Here is a 20,400-nt window from a genome sequence, read left to right on the forward strand (position 1 = left end):
CTATATCTTACTGGCTATTACATCAACATAGAAGCTTCATCTGTTTTCTACTATGGTCCTTTAAGTGTCTCCGCATACCGCAGCACGCGACATAGCTTTGCAGACGATAAGTACAACCGTTTCAGATAGAAGAGCGGCCAGTGTGACATTCTGGCTTTAAGTCGATTCGATAACAAATGACGAAAACGGACGGAATTCTCAGGTTTTTACTACATATGAACACTTCTCACACTCTCCCGTGCAACGCGGTTGCTAGTCCTCCTTTCATGCAGAATCTTAAGGTCCTAGCTCATGTCCAAGGCACCAAAGCCAGCTAATAAGTCAATAATCGATACCTAAAACTAGAATTGTACCATATCTTACTGGCTACTACATCAACTACGAAGCTTCATCTGTGTTCTACTATGTTGCTTTTAGTGTCTCCGCATTCCGGAGCACGAGACATAGCTTTGCAGACGATAATTACGACGATTTCAGAGAGAAGAGCGGCCAATGTCATGATCTGGCTTTAAGTCGAGTCGATAACAAATGACGAAAACGGACGGATTTCTCAGGTTTTTACTACATATGAACACTTTTCATATTCTCCCGTGCAACTCGGCTGCTAGTCCTCCTTTCGTGCAGGATCTTAAGGACCTAGCTCATGTCCAAGGCACCAAAGCAAGATAAAAAGACAATAATCAATACCTAAAACTTGAATTGGTCTACTTCTTACTGGCTATTACATCAACTTAGAAGCTTCATCTGTGTTCTACTATGGTGCTTTTAGTGTCTCCGCATGCCACAGCACGCGACATAGCTTTGCAGACGATAAGTACAACCGTTTCAGAGAGAAGAGCGGCCAATGTGACGATCTGGCTTTAAGTAGATTCGGTAACAAATGACGAAAACGGACGGATTTCTAGGTTTTTACTACATATGAACACATTCCACATTCTCCCGTGCAACTCGGCTGCTAGTCCTCCTTTCATGCAGAATCTTAAGGTCCTAATCATGTCCAAGGCACCAAAGCCAGCTAAAAAGTCAATAATCGATAAATAAATCTTGAATTGGACTACTTCTTACTGGCTATTACATCAACTTAGAACCTTCATCTGTGTTCTACCATGGTGCTTTTAGTGTCTCCGCATACCGCAGCACGCGACATAGCTTTGCAGACGATAAGTACAACCGTTTCAGACAGAAGAGCGGCCAATGTGACGATCGGGCTTTTAGTCGATTCGGTAACAAATGACGAAAACGGACGGATTTCTAGGTTTTTACTACATATGAACACTTCTCACATTCTCCCTTGCAACTCGGCTGCTAGTCCTCCTTTCATGCAGGATCTTAAGGTCCTAGCTCATGTCCAAGGAACCAAAGCCAGCTAAAAAGTCAATAATCGATACCTAAAACTTGAATTGTACTATATCTTACTGGCTATTACATCAACATAGAAGCTTCATCTGTGTTCTACTATGGTGCTTTTAGTGTCTCCGCATTCCGCAGCACGCCACATAGCTTTGCAGACGATAAGTACAACCGTTTCAGAGAGAAGAGCGGCCAATGTGACGATCTGGCTTTAAGTCGATTCGGTAACAAATGACGAAAACGGACGTATTCCTAGGTATTAACTACATATGAACACATTCCACATTCTCCCGTGCAACTCGGCTGCTAGTCCTCCTTTCATGCAGAATCTTAAGGTCCTAGCTCATGTCCAAGGCACCAAAGCCAGCTAAAAAGTCAATAATCGAAACCTAAAACTTGAATTGTACTATATCTTACTGGCTATTACATCAACATAGAAGCTTCATCTGTGTTCTACTATGGTGCTTTTAGTGTCTCCGCATACCGGAGCACGAGACATAGCTTTGCAGACGATAATTAGGACCGTTTCAGAGAGAAGAGCGGCCAATGTGATGATCTGGCTTTAAGTCGAGTCGATAACAAATGACGAAAACGGACCGATTTCTCAGGTTTTTACTACATATGAACACTTTTCACATTCTCCCGTGCAACTCTGCAGCTAGGCCTCCTTTCATGCAGAATCTTAAGGTCCTAGCTCATGTCCAAGGAACCAAAGCCAGCTAAAAGGTCAATAATCGATACCTAAAACTTGAATTGGACTACTTCTTACTGGCTATTACATCAACTTAGAACCTTCATCTGTGTTCTACTATGGTGCTTTTAGTGTCTCCGCATACCGCAGCACGCGACATAGCTTTGCAGACGATAAGTACAACCGTTTCAGATAGAAGAGCGGCCAGTGTGACATTCTGGCTTTAAGTCGATTCAATAACAAATGACGAAAACGGACGGAATTCTCAGGTTTTTACTACATATGAACACTTCTCACATTCTCCCGTGCAACGCGGTTGCTAGTCCTCCTTTCATGCAGGATCTTAAGGTCCTAGCTCATGTCCAAGGAACCAAAGCCAGCTAAAAAGTCAATAATCGATACCTAAAACTTGAATTGTACTATATCTTACTGGCTATTACATCAACATAGAAGCTTCATCTGTGTTCTACTATGGTGCTTTTAGTGTCTCCGCATTCCGCAGCACGCCACATAGCTTTGCAGACGATAAGTACAACCGTTTCAGAGAGAAGAGCGGCCAATGTGACGATCTGGCTTTAAGTCGATTCGGTAACAAATGACGAAAACGGACGTATTCCTAGGTATTAACTACATATGAACACATTCCACATTCTCCCGTGCAACTCGGCTGCTAGTCCTCCTTTCATGCAGAATCTTAAGGTCCTAGCTCATGTCCAAGGCACCAAAGCCAGCTAAAAAGTCAATAATCGAAACCTAAAACTTGAATTGTACTATATCTTACTGGCTATTACATCAACATAGAAGCTTCATCTGTGTTCTACTATGGTGCTTTTAGTGTCTCCGCATACCGGAGCACGAGACATAGCTTTGCAGACGATAATTAGGACCGTTTCAGAGAGAAGAGCGGCCAATGTGATGATCTGGCTTTAAGTCGAGTCGATAACAAATGACGAAAACGGACGGATTTCTCAGGTTTTTACTACATATGAACACTTTTCATATTCTCCCGTGCAACTCGGCTGCTAGTCCTCCTTTCGTGCAGAATCTTAAGGACCTAGCTCATGTCCAAGGCACCAAAGCCAGCTAAAAAATTAATAATCGATACCTAAAACTTGAATTGGACTACTTCTTACTGGCTATTACATTAAATTAGATGCTTCATCTATGTTTTACCATTGTGGTTTTAGTGTCTCCGCATACCGCAGCACACGTCATAGCTTTGCAGACGATAAGAACAACCGTTTCAGAGTGAAGAGCGGCCAATGTGACTTTCTGGCTTTAAGTCGATTCGATAACAAATGACGAATACGGACGGATTTCTCAGGTTTTTACCTCATATGAACACTTCTCACATTCTCCCGTGCAACGCGGCTGCTAGTCCTCCTTTCATGCAGAATCTTAAGGTCCTAGCTCATGTCCAAGGAACCAAAGCCAGCTAAAAAGTCAATAATCGATACCTATAACTAGAATTGAACTATATCTTACTGGCTATTACTTCAACTTGGAAGCTTCATCTGTGTTTTGCTATCGTGGTTTTAGTGTCTCCGCATAACGCAGCACATGTCATAGCTTTGCAGACGATAAGTACAACCGTTTCAGAGAGAAGAGCGGCCAATGTGATGATCTGGCTTTAAGTCGAGTCGATAACAAATGACGAAAACGGACGTATTTCTCAGGTTTTTACTACATATGAACACTTTTCACATTCTCCCGTGCTAATCAGCTGCTAGTCCTCCTTTCATGCAGAATCTTAAGGTCCTAGCTCATGTCCAAGGCAACAAAGATAGCTATAAAGTCAATAATCGATACCTAAAACTTGAATTGTACTACTTCTTACTGGCTATTACATCAACATAGAAGCTTCATCTGTGTTCTACTATGATGCTTTTAGTGTCCCCGCATACCGCAGCACGCGACATAGCTTTGCAGTCGATAAGTACAACCGTTTTAGACATAAATGCGGGCAATATGATGATCTGGCTTTAAGTCGAGTCGATAACAAATGACGAAAACGGACGGATTTCTCAGGTTTTTACTACATATGAACACTTTTCACATTCTCCCGTGCAACTCTGCAGCTAGGCCTCCTTTCATGCAGAATCTTAAGGTCCTAGCTCATGTCCAAGGAACCAAAGCCAGCCAAAAAGTCAATAATCGATACATAAAACTTGAATTGTACTACTTCTTACTGGCTATTACATCAACTTAGAACCTTCATCTGTGTTCTACTATGGTGCTTTTAGTGTCTTCGGATACCGCAGCACGCGACATAGCTTTGCAGACGATAAGTACAACCGTTTCAGAGAGAAGAGCGGCCAGTGTGACATTCTGGCTTTAAGTCGATTCGATAACAAATGACGAAAACAGACGGATTTCTCAGGTTTTTACTACATATGAACACTTCTCACTTTCTCCCGTGCAACGCGGCTGCTAGTCCTCCTTTCATGCAGAATCTTAAGGTCCTAGCTCATGTCCAAGGCACCGAAGCCAGCTAATAAGTTAATAATCGATACCTAAAACTAGAATTGTACTATATCTTACTGGCTATTACATCAACTTAGAAGCTTCATCTGTGTTCTACTATGGTGCTTTTAGTGTCTCCGCATACCGCAGCACACGTCATAGCTTTGCAGACGATAAGTACAACCATTTCAGAGAGAAGAGCGGCCAATGTGACGATCTGGCCTTATGTCGATTCGAAAAAAAATGTCGATAACGAACGGATTTTTCGTGTTTTTACTGCATATGAACACTTTTCACATTCTCCCGTGCAACTCAGCTGCTAGTCCTCCTTTCATGCAGAATCTTAAGGTCCTAGCTCAAGTCCAAGGCACCAAAGCCACCTAAAAAGTCAATAATCGATACCTAAAACTTGAATTGTACTACTTCTTACTGGCTATTACATCAACTTAGAAGCTTCATCTGTGTTCTACTATGGTGCTTTTAGTGTCTCCGCATACCGCAGCACGCGACATAGCTTTGCAGACGATAAGTACAACCGTTTCAGAGAGAAGAGCGGCCAATGTGACGATCTGGCTATAAGTCGATACGATAACAAATGACGAAAACGGACGGATTTCTCAGGTTTTTACTACATATGAACACTTTTCACATTCTCCCGTGCTAATCAGCTGCTAGTCCTCCTTTCATGCAGAATCTTAAGGTCCTAGCTCATGTCCAAGGCACCAAAGATAGCTATAAAGTATAATCGATACCTAAAACTTGAATTGTACTACTTCTTACTGTCTATTACATCAACTTAGAAGCTTCATCTGTGTTCTACTATGATGCTTCTAGTGTCCCCGCATACCGCAGCACGCGACATAGCTTTGCAGTCGATAAGTACAACCGTTTTAGACATAAATGCGATATATATGATGATCTGGCTTTAAGTCGAGTCGATAACAAATGACGAAAACGGACGGATTTCTCAGGTTTTACTACATATGAACACTTTTCACATTCTCCCGTGCAACTCTGCAGCTAGGCCTCCTTTCATGCAGAATCTTAAGGTCCTAGCTCATGTCCAAGGAACCAAAGCCAGCCAAAAAGTCAATAATCGATACATAAAACTTGAATTGTACTACTTCTTACTGGCTATTACATCAACTTAGAACCTTCATCTGTGTCCTACTATGGTGCTTTTAGTGTCTCCGCATACCGCAGCACGCGACATAGCTTTGCAGACGATAAGTACAACCGTTTCAGAGAGAAGAGCGGCCAGTGTGACATTCTGGCCTTAAGTCGATTCGATAACAAATGACGAAAACAGACGGATTTCTCAGGTTTTTACTACATATGAACACTTCTCACTTTCTCCCGTGCAACGCGGCTGCTCGTCCTCATTTCATGCAGAATCTTAAGGTCCTAGCTCATGTCCAAGGCACCGAAGCCAGCTAATAAGTCAATAATCGATACCTAAAACTAGAATTGTACTGTATCTTACTGGCTATTACATCAACTTAGAAGCTTCATCTGTGTTCTACTATGGTGCTTTTAGTGTCTCCGCATACCGCAGCACGCGACATAGCTTTGCAGACGATAAGTAAAACCGTTTTAGAGAGAAGAGCGGCCAATGTGACGTTCTGGCTATAAGTCGATTCGGTAACAAATGACGATAACGGACGGATTCCTAGGTTTTAACTACATATGAACACATTCCACATTCTCCCGTGCAACACGGCTGCTAGTCCTCCTTTCATGCAGAATCTTAAGGTCCTAGCTCATGTCCAAGGCACCAAAGCCAGCTAAAAAGTCAATAATCGAAACCTAAAACTTGAATTGTACTATATCTTACTGGCTATTACATCAACTTAGAAGCTTCATCTGTTTTCTACTATGGTGCTTTTAGTGTCTCCGCATACCGGAGCACGAGACATAGCTTTGCAGACGATAATTAGGACCGTTTCAGAGAGAAGAGCGGCCAATGTGATGATCTGGCTTTAAGTCGAGTCGATAACAAATGACGAAAATGGACCGATTTCTCAGGTTTTTACTACATATGAACACTTTTCACATTCTCCCGTGCAACTCAGCAGCTAGGCCTCCTTTCATGCAGAATCTTAAGGTCCTAGCTCATGTCCAAGGAACCAAAGCCAGCTAAAAAGTCAATAATCGATACCTAAAACTTGAATTGGACTACTTCTTACTGGCTATTACGTCAACTTAGAACCTTCATCTGTGTTCTACTATGGTGCTTTTAGTGTCTCCGCATACCGCAGCACGCGACATAGCTTTGCAGACGATAAGTAAAACCGTTTTAGAGAGAAGAGCGGCCAATGTGACGTTCTGGCTATAAGTCGATTCGGTAACAAATGACGATAACGGACGGATTCCTAGGTTTTAACTACATATGAACACATTCCACATTCTCCCGTGCAACACGGCTGCTAGTCCTCCTTTCATGCAGAATCTTAAGGTCCTATCTCATGTCCAAGGCACCAAAGCCAGCTAATAAGACAATAATCGATACCTAAAACTAGAATTGTACTATATCTTACTGCCTATTACATCAACTTAGAAGCTTCATCTGTGTTCTACTATGGTGCTTTTAGTGTCTCCGCATTCCGGAGCACGAGACATAGCTTTGCAGACGATAATTACGACGATTTCAGAGAGAAGAGCGGCCAATGTGATGATCTGGCTTTAAGTCGAGTCGATAACAAATGACGAAAACGGACGGATTTCTCAGGTTTTTACTACATATGAACACTTTTCATATTCTCCCGTGCAACTCGGCTGCTAGTCCTCCTTTCGTGCAGAATCTTAAGGTCCTAGCTCATGTCCAAGGCACCAAAGCCCGCTAAAAAGTCAATAATCGATACCTAAAACTTGAATTGGACTACTTCTTACTGGCTATTACATCAACTTAGAAGCTTCATCTGTGTTTTACTATGGTGGTCTTAGTGTCTCCGCATACCGCAGCACACGTCATAGCTTAGCAGACGATAAGTACAACCGTTTCAGAGAGAAGAGCGGCCAATGTGACGATCTGGCTTTAATTCGAGTCGATAACAAATGACGAAAACGGACGGATTTCTCAGGTTTTTACTACATATGAACACTTTTCACATTCTCCCATGCAACTCGGCAGCTAGTCCTCCTTACATGCAGAATCTGAAGTTCCTAGCTCATGTCCAAGGAACCAAAGCCAGCTAAAAAGTCAATAATCTATACCTAAAACTTGAATTGGTCTACCTCTTACTGGCTATTACATCAACTTAGAAGCTTCATCTGTGTTCTACTATGGTGCTTTTAGTGTCTCCGCATACCGCAGCACGCGACATAGCTTTGCAGACGATAAGTACAATCGTTTCAGAGAGAAGAATGACCAATGTGACGATCTGGCTTTAAGTCGATTCGATAACAAATGACGAAAACGGTCGGATTTCTAGGTTTTTACTACATATGAACACTTTTCACATTCTCCCGTGCAACTCGGCTGCTAGTCCTCCTTTCATGCAGAATCTTAAGGTCCTAGCTCATGTCCAAGGCACCAAAGCCAGCTAAAAAGTCCATAATCGATACCTAAAACATGAATTGTACTACTTCTTACTGGCTATTACATTAAATTAGATGCTTCATCTGTGTTTTACTATGGTGGTTTTAGTGTTTCCGCATACCGCAGCCCACGTCATAGCTTTGAAGACGATAAGTACAACCGTTTCAGAGAGAAGAGCGGCCAATGTGAAGATCTGGCTTTAAGTCGATTCTATAACAAATGACGAAAACGGACGGATTTCTCAAGTTTTTACTACATATGAACACCTTTCACATTCTCCCGAGCAAATCAGCTGCTAGTCCTCCTTTCATGCAGAATCTTAAGGTCCTAGCTCATGTCCAAGGCACCAAAGATAGCTATAAAGTCAATAATTGATACCTAAAACTTCAATTGTACTACTTCTTACTGTCTATTACATCAACTTAGAAGCTTCATCTGTGTTCTACTATGATGCTTTTAGTGTCTCCGCATACCGCAGCACGCGACATAGCTTTGCAGACGATAAGTACAACCGTTTTAGACATAAATGCGGCCAATATGACGATCTGGCTTTAAGTGGATTCGATAACAAATGAAGAAAACGGACGGATTTCTAGGTTTTTACTACATATGAACACTTTTCACATTCTCCCGTACAACTCGGCTGATAGTCCTCCTTTCATGCAGAATCTTAAGGTCCTAGCTCATGTCCAAGGCACCAAAGCCAGCTAAAAAGTCAATAATCGATACTTAAAACTTGAATTGTGCTACTTCTTACTGGCTATTACATCAACTTTCAAGCTTCATCTGTGTTATACTATGGATCTTTTAGTGTCTCCGCATATCGCAGCACGCGACGTAGCTTTGCAGACGATAAGTACAACCGTTTCAGAGAGAAGAGCGGCCAATGTGACGAACTGGCTTTAAGTCGATTCTATAACAAATGTCGAAAACGGACGGATTTCTAGGTTTTTACTACATATGAACACTTTTCACATTCTCCCGTGCAACTCGGCAGCTAGTCCTCCTTTCATGCAGAATCTTAAGTTCCTAGCTCATGTCCAAGGAACCAAAGCCAGCTAAAAAGTCAATAATCAATACCTAAAACTTGAATTGGTCTACTACTTACTGGCTATTACATCAACTTAGAAGCTTCATCTGTGTTCTACTATGGTGCTTTTAGTGTCTCCGCATGCCGCAGCACGCGACATAGCTTTGCAGACGATAAGTACAACCGTTTCAGAGAGAAGAGCGTCCAATGTGACGATCTGGCTTTAAGTAGATTCGGTAACAAATGACGAACACGGACGGATTTCTAGGTTTTTACTACATATGAACACATTCCACATTCTCCCGTGCAACTCGGCTGCTAGTCCTCTTTTCATGCAGAATCTTAAGGTCCTAGCTCATGTCCAAGGCACCAAAGCCAGCTAAAAAGTCAATAATCGAAACCTAAAACTTGAATTGTACTATATCTTACTGGCTATTACTTCAACTTAGAAGCTTCATCTGTGTTCTACTATGGTGCTTTTAGTGTCTCCGCATACCGCAGCACGCGACATAGCTTTGCAGACGATAAGTACAACCGTTTCAGAGAGAAGAGCGGCCAATGTGACGATCTGGCTTTAAGTCGATTCGGTAACAAATGACGAAAACGGACGGATTCCTAGGTTTTAACTACATATGAACACATTCCACATTCTACCGTGCAACTCGGCTGCTAGTCCTCCTTTCATGCAGAATCTTAAGGTACTAGCTCATGTCCAAGGCACATAAGCCAGCTAAAAAGTCAATAATCGAAACCTAAAACTTGAATTATACTATATCTTACTGGCTATTACATCAACATAGAACCTTCATCTGTGTTCTACTATGGTGCTTTTAGTGTCTCCGCATTCCGGAGCACGAGACATAGCTTTGCAGACGATAATTACGACGATTTCAGAGAGAAGAGCGGCCAATATGATGATCTGGCTTTAAGTCGAGTCGATAACAAATGACGAAAACGGACGGATTTCTCAGGTTTTTACTACATATGAACACTTTTCATATTCTCCCGTGCAACTCGGCTGCTAGTCCTCCTTTCGTGCAGAATCTTAAGGTCCTAGCTCATGTCCAAGGCACCAAAGCCCGCTAAAAAGTCAATAATCGATACCTAAAACTTGAATTGTACTACTTCTTACTGGCTATTACATCAACTTAGAACCTTCATCTGTGTTCTACTGTGGTGCTTTTTTTTGTCCCCGCATACCGCAGCACGCGACATAGCTTAGTAGACGATAAGTACAATCGTTTCAGAGAGTAGAGCGGCCAATGTGACGATCTGGCTTTAAGTCGATTCGATAACAGATGACGAAAACGGACGGATTTCTCAGGTTTTTACTACATATGAACACTATTCACATTCTCCCGTGCATCTCGGCTGCTAGTCCTCCTTTCATGCAGATTCTTAAGGTCCTAGCTCATGTCCAAGGCACCAAAGCCAGCTAAAAAATTAATAATCGATACCTAAATCTTGAATTGGACTACTTCTTACTGGCTATTACATTAAATTAGATGCTTCATCTATGTTTTACCATTGTGGTTTTAGTGTCTCCGCATACCGCAGCACACGTCATAGCTTTGCAGACGATAAGAACAACCGTTTCAGAGAGAAGAGCGGCCAATGTGACTTTCTGGCTTTAAGTCGATTCGATAACAAATGACGAAAACGGACGGATTTCTCAGGTTTTTACCTCATATGAACACTTCTCACATTCTCCCGTGCAACGCGGCTGCTAGTCCTCCTTTCATGCAGAATCTTAAGGTCCTAGCTCATGTCCAAGGAACCAAAGCCAGCTAAAAAGTCAATAATCGAAACCTAAAACTTGAATTGTACTATATCTTACTGGCTATTACATCAACTTAGAAGCTTCATCTGTGTTCTACTATAATGCTTTTAGTGTCCCCGCATACCGCAGCACGCGACATAGATTTGCAGTCGATAAGTACAACCGTTTTAGACATAAATGCGGGCAATATGATGATCTGGCTTTAAGTCGAGTCGATAACAAATGACGAAAACGGACGGATTTCTCAGGTTTTTACTACATATGAACACTTTTCACATTCTCCCGTGCAACTCTGCAGCTAGGCCTCCTTTCATGCAGAATCTTAAGGTCCTAGCTCATGTCCAAGGAACCAAAGCCAGCCAGAAAGTCAATAATCGATACATAAAACTTGAATTGTACTACTTCTTACTGGCTATTACATCAACTTAGAAGCTTCATCTGTGTTCTACTATGGTGCTTTTAGTGTCTCCGCATACCGCAGCACGCGACATAGCTTTGCAGACGATAAGTACAACCGTTTCAGAGAGAAGAGCGGCCAATGTGACGATCTGGCTTTAAGTCGAGTCGATAACAAATGACGAAAACGGACGGATTTCTCAGTTTTTTACTACATATGAACACTTTTCACATTCTCCCGTGCAACTCGGCAGCTAGTCCTCCTTTCATGCAGAATCTTAAGTTCCTAGCTCATGTCCAAGGAACCAAAGCCAGCTAAAAAGTCAATAATCTATACCTAAAACTTGAATTGGTCTACCTCTTACTGGCTATTACATCAACTTAGAACCTTCATCTGTGTTCTACTATGGTGCTTTTAGTGTCTCCGCATACCGCAGCACGCGACATAGCTTTGCAAACGATAAGTACAATCGTTTCAGAGAGAAGAGCGACCAATGTGACGATCTGGCTTCAAGTCGATTCGATAACAAATGACGAAAACGGTCGGATTTCTAGGTTTTTACCACATATGAACACTTTTCACATTCTCCCGTGCAACTCGGCTGCTAGTCCTCCTTTCATGCAGAATCTTAAGGTCCTAGCTCATGTCCAAGGCACCAAAGCCACATAAAAATTCAATAATCGATACCTAAAACTTGAATTGTACTACTTCTTACTGGCTATTACATTAAATTAGATGCTTCATCTGTGTTTTACTATGGTGGTTTTAGTGTCTCCGCATACCGCAGCACACGTCATAGCTTTGAAGACGATAAGTACAACCATTTCAGAGAGAAGAGCGGCCAATGTGACGATCTGGCTTTATGTCGATTCGATAGAAAAATGACGATAACGAACGGATTTTTCGGGTTTTTACTGCATATGAACACTTTTCACATTCTCCCGTGCAACTCAGCTGCTAGTCCTCCTTTCATGCAGAATCTTAAGGTCCTAGCTCAAGTCCAAGGCACGAAAGCCACCTAAAAATCAATAATCGATACCTAAAACTTGAATTGTACTATATCTTACTGGCTATTACATCAACATAGAACCTTCATCTGTGTTCTACTATGGTGCTTTTAGTGTCTCCGCATTCCGGAGCACGAGACATAGCTTTGCAGACGATAATTACGACGATTTCAGAGAGAAGAGCGGCCAATGTGATGATCTGGCTTTAAGTCGAGTCGATAACAAATGACGAAAACGGACGGATTTCTCAGGTTTTTACTACATATGAACACTTTTCACATTCTCCCGTGCAACTCTGCAGCTAGGCCTCCTTTCATGCAGAATCTTAAGGTCCTAGCTCATGTCCAAGGAACCAAAGCCAGCCAGAAAGTCAATAATCGATACATAAAACTTGAATTGTACTACTTCTTACTGGCTATTACATCAACTTAGAAGCTTCATCTGTGTTCTACTATGGTGCTTTTAGTGTCTCCTCATACCGCAGCACGCGACATAGCTTTGCAGACGATAAGTACAACCGTTTCAGAGAGAAGAGCGGCCAATGTGACGATCTGGCTTTAAGTCGATTCGGTAACAAATGACGAAAACGGACAGATTTCTAGGTTTTTACTACATATGAACACATTCCACATTCTCCCGTGCAACTCGGCTGCTAGTCCTCCTTTCATGCAGAATCTTAAGGTCCTAGCTCATGTCCAAGGCACCAAAGCCAGCTAAAAAGTCAATAATCGAAACCTAAAACTTGAATTGTACTATATCTTACTGGCTATTACATCAACATAGAACCTTCATCTGTGTTCTACTATGGTGCTTTTAGTGTCTCCGCATTCCGGAGCACGAGACATAGCTTTGCAGACGATAATTACGACGATTTCAGAGAGAAGAGCGGCCAATGTGATGATCTGGCTTTAAGTCGAGTCGATAACATATGACGAAAACGGACGGATTTCTCAGGTTTTTACTACATATGAACACTTTTCATATTCTCCCGTGCAACTCGGCTGCTAGTCCTCCTTTCGTGCAGAATCTTAAGGTCCTAGCTCATGTCCAAGGCACCAAAGCCCGCTAAAAAGTCAATAATCGATACCTAAAACTTGAATTGGACTACTTCTTACTGGCTATTACATCAACTTAGAACCTTCATCTGTGTTCTACTGTGGTGCTTTTTTGTGTCCCCGCATACCGCAGCACGCGGCATAGCTTTGCAGTCGATAAGTACAACCGTTTTAGACATAAATGCGGGCAATATGATGATCTGGCTTTAAGTCGAGTCGATAACAAATGACGAAAACGGACGGATTTCTCAGGTTTTTACTACATATGAACACTTTTCACATTCTCCCGTGCAACTCTGCAGCTAGGCCTCCTTTCATGCAGAATCTTAAGGTCCTAGCTCATGTCCAAGGAACCAAAGCCAGCCAGAAAGTCAATAATCGATACATAAAACTTGAATTGTACTACTTCTTACTGGCTATTACATCAACTTAGAAGCTTCATCTGTGTTCTACTATGGTGCTTTTAGTGTCTCCGCATGCCGCAGCACGCGACATAGCTTTGCAGACGATAAGTACAACCGTTTCAGAGAGAAGAGCGTCCAATGTGACGATCTGGCTTTAAGTAGATTCGGTAACAAATGACGAACACGACGGATTTCTAGGTTTTTACTACATATGAACACATTCCACATTCTCCCGTGCAACTCGGCTGCTAGTCCTCTTTTCATGCAGAATCTTAAGGTCCTAGCTCATGTCCAAGGCACCAAAGCCAGCTAAAAAGTCAATAATCGAAACCTAAAACTTGAATTGTACTATATCTTACTGGCTATTACTTCAACTTAGAAGCTTCATCTGTGTTCTACTATGGTGCTTTTAGTGTCTCCGCATACCGCAGCACGCGACATAGCTTTGCAGACGATAAGTACAACCGTTTCAGAGAGAAGAGCGGCCAATGTGACGATCTGGCTTTAAGTCGATTCGGTAACAAATGACGAAAACGGACGGATTCCTAGGTTTTAACTACATATGAACACATTCCACATTCTACCGTGCAACTCGGCTGCTAGTCCTCCTTTCATGCAGAATCTTAAGGTCCTAGCTCATGTCCAAGGCACATAAGCCAGCTAAAAAGTCAATAATCGAAACCTAAAACTTGAATTGTACTATATCTTACTGGCTATTACATCAACATAGAACCTTCATCTGTGTTCTACTATGGTGCTTTTAGTGTCTCCGCATTCCGGAGCACGAGACATAGCTTTGCAGACGATAATTACGACGATTTCAGAGAGAAGAGCGGCCAATATGATGATCTGGCTTTAAGTCGAGTCGATAACAAATGACGAAAACGGACGGATTTCTCAGGTTTTTACTACATATGAACACTTTTCATATTCTCCCGTGCAACTCGGCTGCTAGTCCTCCTTTCGTGCAGAATCTTAAGGTCCTAGCTCATGTCCAAGGCACCAAAGCCCGCTAAAAAGTCAATAATCGATACCTAAAACTTGAATTGTACTACTTCTTACTGGCTATTACATCAACTTAGAACCTTCATCTGTGTTCTACTGTGGTGCTTTTTTTTGTCCCCGCATACCGCAGCACGCGACATAGCTTAGTAGACGATAAGTACAATCGTTTCAGAGAGTAGAGCGGCCAATGTGACGATCTGGCTTTAAGTCGATTCGATAACAGATGACGAAAACGGACGGATTTCTCAGGTTTTTACTACATATGAACACTATTCACATTCTCCCGTGCAACTCGGCTGCTAGTCCTCCTTTCATGCAGATTCTTAAGGTCCTAGCTCATGTCCAAGGCACCAAAGCCAGCTAAAAAATTAATAATCGATACCTAAAACTTGAATTGGACTACTTCTTACTGGCTATTACATTAAATTAGATGCTTCATCTATGTTTTACCATTGTGGTTTTAGTGTCTCCGCATACCGCAGCACACGTCATAGCTTTGCAGACGATAAGAACAACCGTTTCAGAGAGAAGAGCGGCCAATGTGACTTTCTGGCTTTACGTCGATTCGATAACAAATGACGAAAACGGACGGATTTCTCAGGTTTTTACCTCATATGAACACTTCTCACATTCTCCCGTGCAACACGGCTGCTAGTCCTCCTTTCATGCAGAATCTTAAGGTCCTAGCTCATGTCCAAGGAACCAAAGCCAGCTAAAAAGTCAATAATCGAAACCTAAAACTTGAATTGTACTATATCTTACTGGCTATTACATCAACTTAGAAGCTTCATCTGTGTTGTACTATCGTGGTTTTAGTGTCTCCGCATACCGCAGCACACGTCATAGCTTTGCAGACGATAAGTACAACCGTTTCAGAGAGAAGAGCGGCCAATGTGAAGATCTGGCTTTAAGTCGAGTCGATAACAAATGACGAAAACGGACGGATTTCTCAGGTTTTTACCTCATATGAACACTTCTCACATTCTCCCGTGCAACGCGGCTGCTAGTCCTCCTTTCATGCAGAATCTTAAGGTCCTAGCTCATGTCCAAGGAACCAAAGCCAGCTAAAAAGTCAATAATCGATACCTAAAACTGGAATTGTACTATACCTTACTGTCTATTACATCAACTTAGAAGCTTCATCTGTGTTCTACTATAATGCTTTTAGTGTCCCCGCATACCGCAGCACGCGACATAGATTTGCAGTCGATAAGTACAACCGTTTTAGACATAAATGCGGGCAATATGATGATCTGGCTTTAAGTCGAGTCGATAACAAATGACGAAAACGGACGGATTTCTCAGTTTTTTACTACATATGAACACTTTTCACATTCTCCCGTGCAACTCGGCAGCTAGTCTTCCTTTCATGCAGAATCTTAAGTTCCTAGCTCATGTCCAAGGAACCAAAGCCAGCTAAAAAGTCAATAATCTATACCTAAAACTTGAATTGGTCTACCTCTTACTGGCTATTACATCAACTTAGAACCTTCATCTGTGTTCTACTATGGTGCTTTTAGTGTCTCCGCATACCGCTGCACGCGACATAGCTTTGCAAACGATAAGTACAATCGTTTCAGAGAGAAGAGCGACCAATGTGACGATCTGGCTTTAAGTCGATTCGATAACAAATGACGAAAACGGTCGGATTTCTAGGTTTTTACTACATATGAACACTTTTCACATTCTCCCGTGCAACTCGGCTGCTAGTCCTCCTTTCATGCAGAATCTTAAGGTCCTAGCTCATGTCCAAGGCACCAAAGCCACATAAAAATTCAATAATCGATACCTAAAACTTGAATTGTACTACTTCTTACTGGCTATTACATTAAATTAGATGCTTCATCTGTGTTTTACTATGGTGGTTTTAGTGTCTCCGCATACCGCAGCACACGTCATAGCTTTGAAGACGATAAGTACAACCATTTCAGAGAGAAGAGCGGCCAATGTGACGATCTGGCTTTATGTCAATTCGATAGAAAAATGACGATAACGAACGGATTTTTCGGGTTTTTACTGCATATGAACACTTTTCACATTCTCCCGTGCAACTCAGCTGCTAGTCCTCCTTTCATGCAGAATCTTAAGCACCTAGCTCAAGTCCAAGGCACGAAAGCCACCTAAAAATCAATAATCGATACCTAAAACTTGTATTGTACTACTTCTTACTGGCTATTACATCAACTTAGAAGCTTCATCTGTGTTCTACTATGGTGCTTTTAGTGTCTCCGCATACCGCAGCACGCGACATAGCTTTGCAGACGATAAGTACAACCGTTTCAGAGAGAAGAGCGGCCAATGTGACGATCTGGCTTTAAGTCGATTCGGTAACAAATGACGAAAACGGACAGATTTCTAGGTTTTTACTACATATGAACACATTCCACATTCTCCCGTGCAACTCGGCTGCTAGTCCTCCTTTCATGCAGAATCTTAAGGTCCTAGCTCATGTCCAAGGCACCAAAGCCAGCTAAAAAGTCAATAATCGAAACCTAAAACTTGAATTGTACTATATCTTACTGGCTATTACATCAACATAGAACCTTCATCTGTGTTCTACTATGGTGCTTTTAGTGTCTCCGCATTCCGGAGCACGAGACATAGCTTTGCAGACGATAATTACGACGATTTCAGAGAGAAGAGCGGCCAATATGATGATCTGGCTTTAAGTCGAGTCGATAACAAATGACGAAAACGGACGGATTTCTCAGGTTTTTACTACATATGAACACTTTTCATATTCTCCCGTGCAACTCGGCTGCTAGTCCTCCTTTCGTGCAGAATCTTAAGGTCCTAGCTCATGTCCAAGGCACCAAAGCCCGCTAAAAAGTCAATAATCGATACCTAAAACTTGAATTGGACTACTTCTTACTGGCTATTACATCAACTTAGAACCTTCATCTGTGTTCTACTGTGGTGCTTTTTTTTGTCCCCGCATACCGCAGCACGCGACATAGCTTAGTAGACGATAAGTACAATCGTTTCAGAGAGTAGAGCGGCCAATGTGACGATCTGGCTTTAAGTCGATTCGATAACAGATGACGAAAACGGACGGATTTCTCAGGTTTTTACTACATATGAACACTATTCACATTCTCCCGTGCAACTCGGCTGCTAGTCCTCCTTTCATGCAGATTCTTAAGGTCCTAGCTCATGTCCAAGGCACCAAAGCCAGCTAAAAAATTAATAATCGATACCTAAAACTTGAATTGGACTACTTCTTACTGGCTATTACATTAAATTAGATGCTTCATCTATGTTTTACCATTGTGGTTTTAGTGTCTCCGCATACCGCAGCACACGTCATAGCTTTGCAGACGATAAGAACAACCGTTTCAGAGAGAAGAGCGGCCAATGTGACTTTCTGGCTTTAAGTCGATTCGATAACAAATGACGAAAACGGACGGATTTCTCAGGTTTTTACCTCATATGAACACTTCTCACATTCTCCCGTGCAACGCGGCTGCTAGTCCTCCTTTCATGCAGAATCTTAAGGTCCTAGCTCATGTCCAAGGAACCAAAGCCAGCTAAAAAGTCAATAATCGAAACCTAAAACTTGAATTGTACTATATCTTACTGGCTATTACATCAACTTAGAAGCTTCATCTGTGTTGTACTATCGTGGTTTTAGTGTCTCCGCATACCGCAGCACACGTCATAGCTTTGCAGACGATAAGTACAACCGTTTCAGAGAGAAGAGATGCCAATGTGAAGATCTGGCTTTAAGTCGAGTCGATAACAAATGACGAAAACGGACGGATTTCTCAGGTTTTTACCTCATATGAACACTTCTCACATTCTCCCGTGCAACGCGGCTGCTAGTCCTCCTTTCATGCAGAATCTTAAGGTCCTAGCTCATGTCCAAGGAACCAAAGCCAGCTAAAAAGTCAATAATCGATACCTAAAACTGGAATTGTACTATATCTTACTGTCTATTACATCAACTTAGAAGCTTCATCTGTGTTCTACTATAATGCTTTTAGTGTCCCCGCATACCGCAGCACGCGACATAGATTTGCAGTCGATAAGTACAACCGTTTTAGACATAAATGCGGGCAATATGATGATCTGGCTTTAAGTCGAGTCGATAACAAATGACGAAAACGGACGGATTTCTCAGGTTTTTACTACATATGAACACTTTTCACATTCTCCCGTGCAACTCTGCAGCTAGGTCTCCTTTCATGCAGAATCTTAAGGTCCTAGCTCATGTCCAAGGAACCAAAGCCAGCCAGAAAGTCAATAATCGATACATAAAACTTGAATTGTACTACTTCTTACTGGCTATTACATCAACTTAGAAGCTTCATCTGTGTTCTACTATGGTGCTTTTAGTGTCTCCGCATACCGCAGCACACGACATAGCTTTGCAGACGATAAGTACAACCGTTTCAGAGAGAAGAGCGGCCAATGTGACGATCTGGCTTTAAGTCGAGTCGATAACAAATGACGAAAACGGACGGATTTCTCAGTTTTTTACTACATATGAACACTTTTCACATTCTCCCGTGCAACTCGGCAGCTAGTCCTCCTTTCATGCAGAATCTTAAGTTCCTAGCTCATGTCCAAGGAACCAAAGCCAGCTAAAAAGTCAATAATCTATACCTAAAACTTGAATTGGTCTACCTCTTACTGGCTATTACATCAACTTAGAACCTTCATCTGTGTTCTACTATGGTGCTTTTAGTGTCTCCGCATACCGCAGCACGCGACATAGCTTTGCAAACGATAAGTACAATCGTTTCAGAGAGAAGAGCGACCAATGTGACGATCTGGCTTTAAGTCGATTCGATAACAAATGACGAAAACGGTCGGATTTCTAGGTTTTTACTACATATGAACACTTTTCACATTCTCCCGTGCAACTCGGCTGCTAGTCCTCCTTTCATGCAGAATCTTAAGGTCCTAGCTCATGTCCAAGGCACCAAAGCCACATAAAAATTCAATAATCGATACCTAAAACTTGAATTGTACTACTTCTTACTGGCTATTACATTAAATTAGATGCTTCATCTGTGTTTCACTATGGTGGTTTTAGTGTCTCCGCATACCGCAGCACACGTCATAGCTTTGAAGACGATAAGTACAACCATTTCAGAGAGAAGAGCGGCCAATGTGACGATCTGGCTTTATGTCGATTCGATAGAAAAATGACGATAACGAACGGATTTTTCGGGTTTTTACTGCATATGAACACTTTTCACATTCTCCCGTGCAACTCAGCTGCTAGTCCTCCTTTCATGCAGAATCTTAAGGTCCTAGCTCAAGTCCAAGGCACGAAAGCCACCTAAAAATCAATAATCGATACCTAAAACTTGTATTGTACTACTTCTTACTGGCTATTACATCAACTTAGAAGCTTGATCTGTGTTCTACTATGGTGCTTTTAGTGTCTCCTCATACCGCAGCACGCGACATAGCTTTGCAGACGATAAGTACAACCGTTTCAGAGAGAAGAGCGGCCAATGTGACGATCTGGCTTTAAGTCGATTCGGTAACAAATGACGAAAACGGACAGATTTCTAGGTTTTTACTACATATGAACACATTCCACATTCTCCCGTGCAACTCGGCTGCTAGTCCTCCTTTCATGCAGAATCTTAAGGTCCTAGCTCATGTCCAAGGCACCAAAGCCAGCTAAAAAGTCAATAATCGAAACCTAAAACTTGAATTGTACTAT

This window comes from Schistocerca gregaria, unplaced genomic scaffold (genome assembly GCF_023897955.1).
Source record: "Schistocerca gregaria isolate iqSchGreg1 unplaced genomic scaffold, iqSchGreg1.2 ptg000244l, whole genome shotgun sequence".
NCBI lineage: Eukaryota > Metazoa > Arthropoda > Insecta > Orthoptera > Acrididae > Schistocerca > Schistocerca gregaria.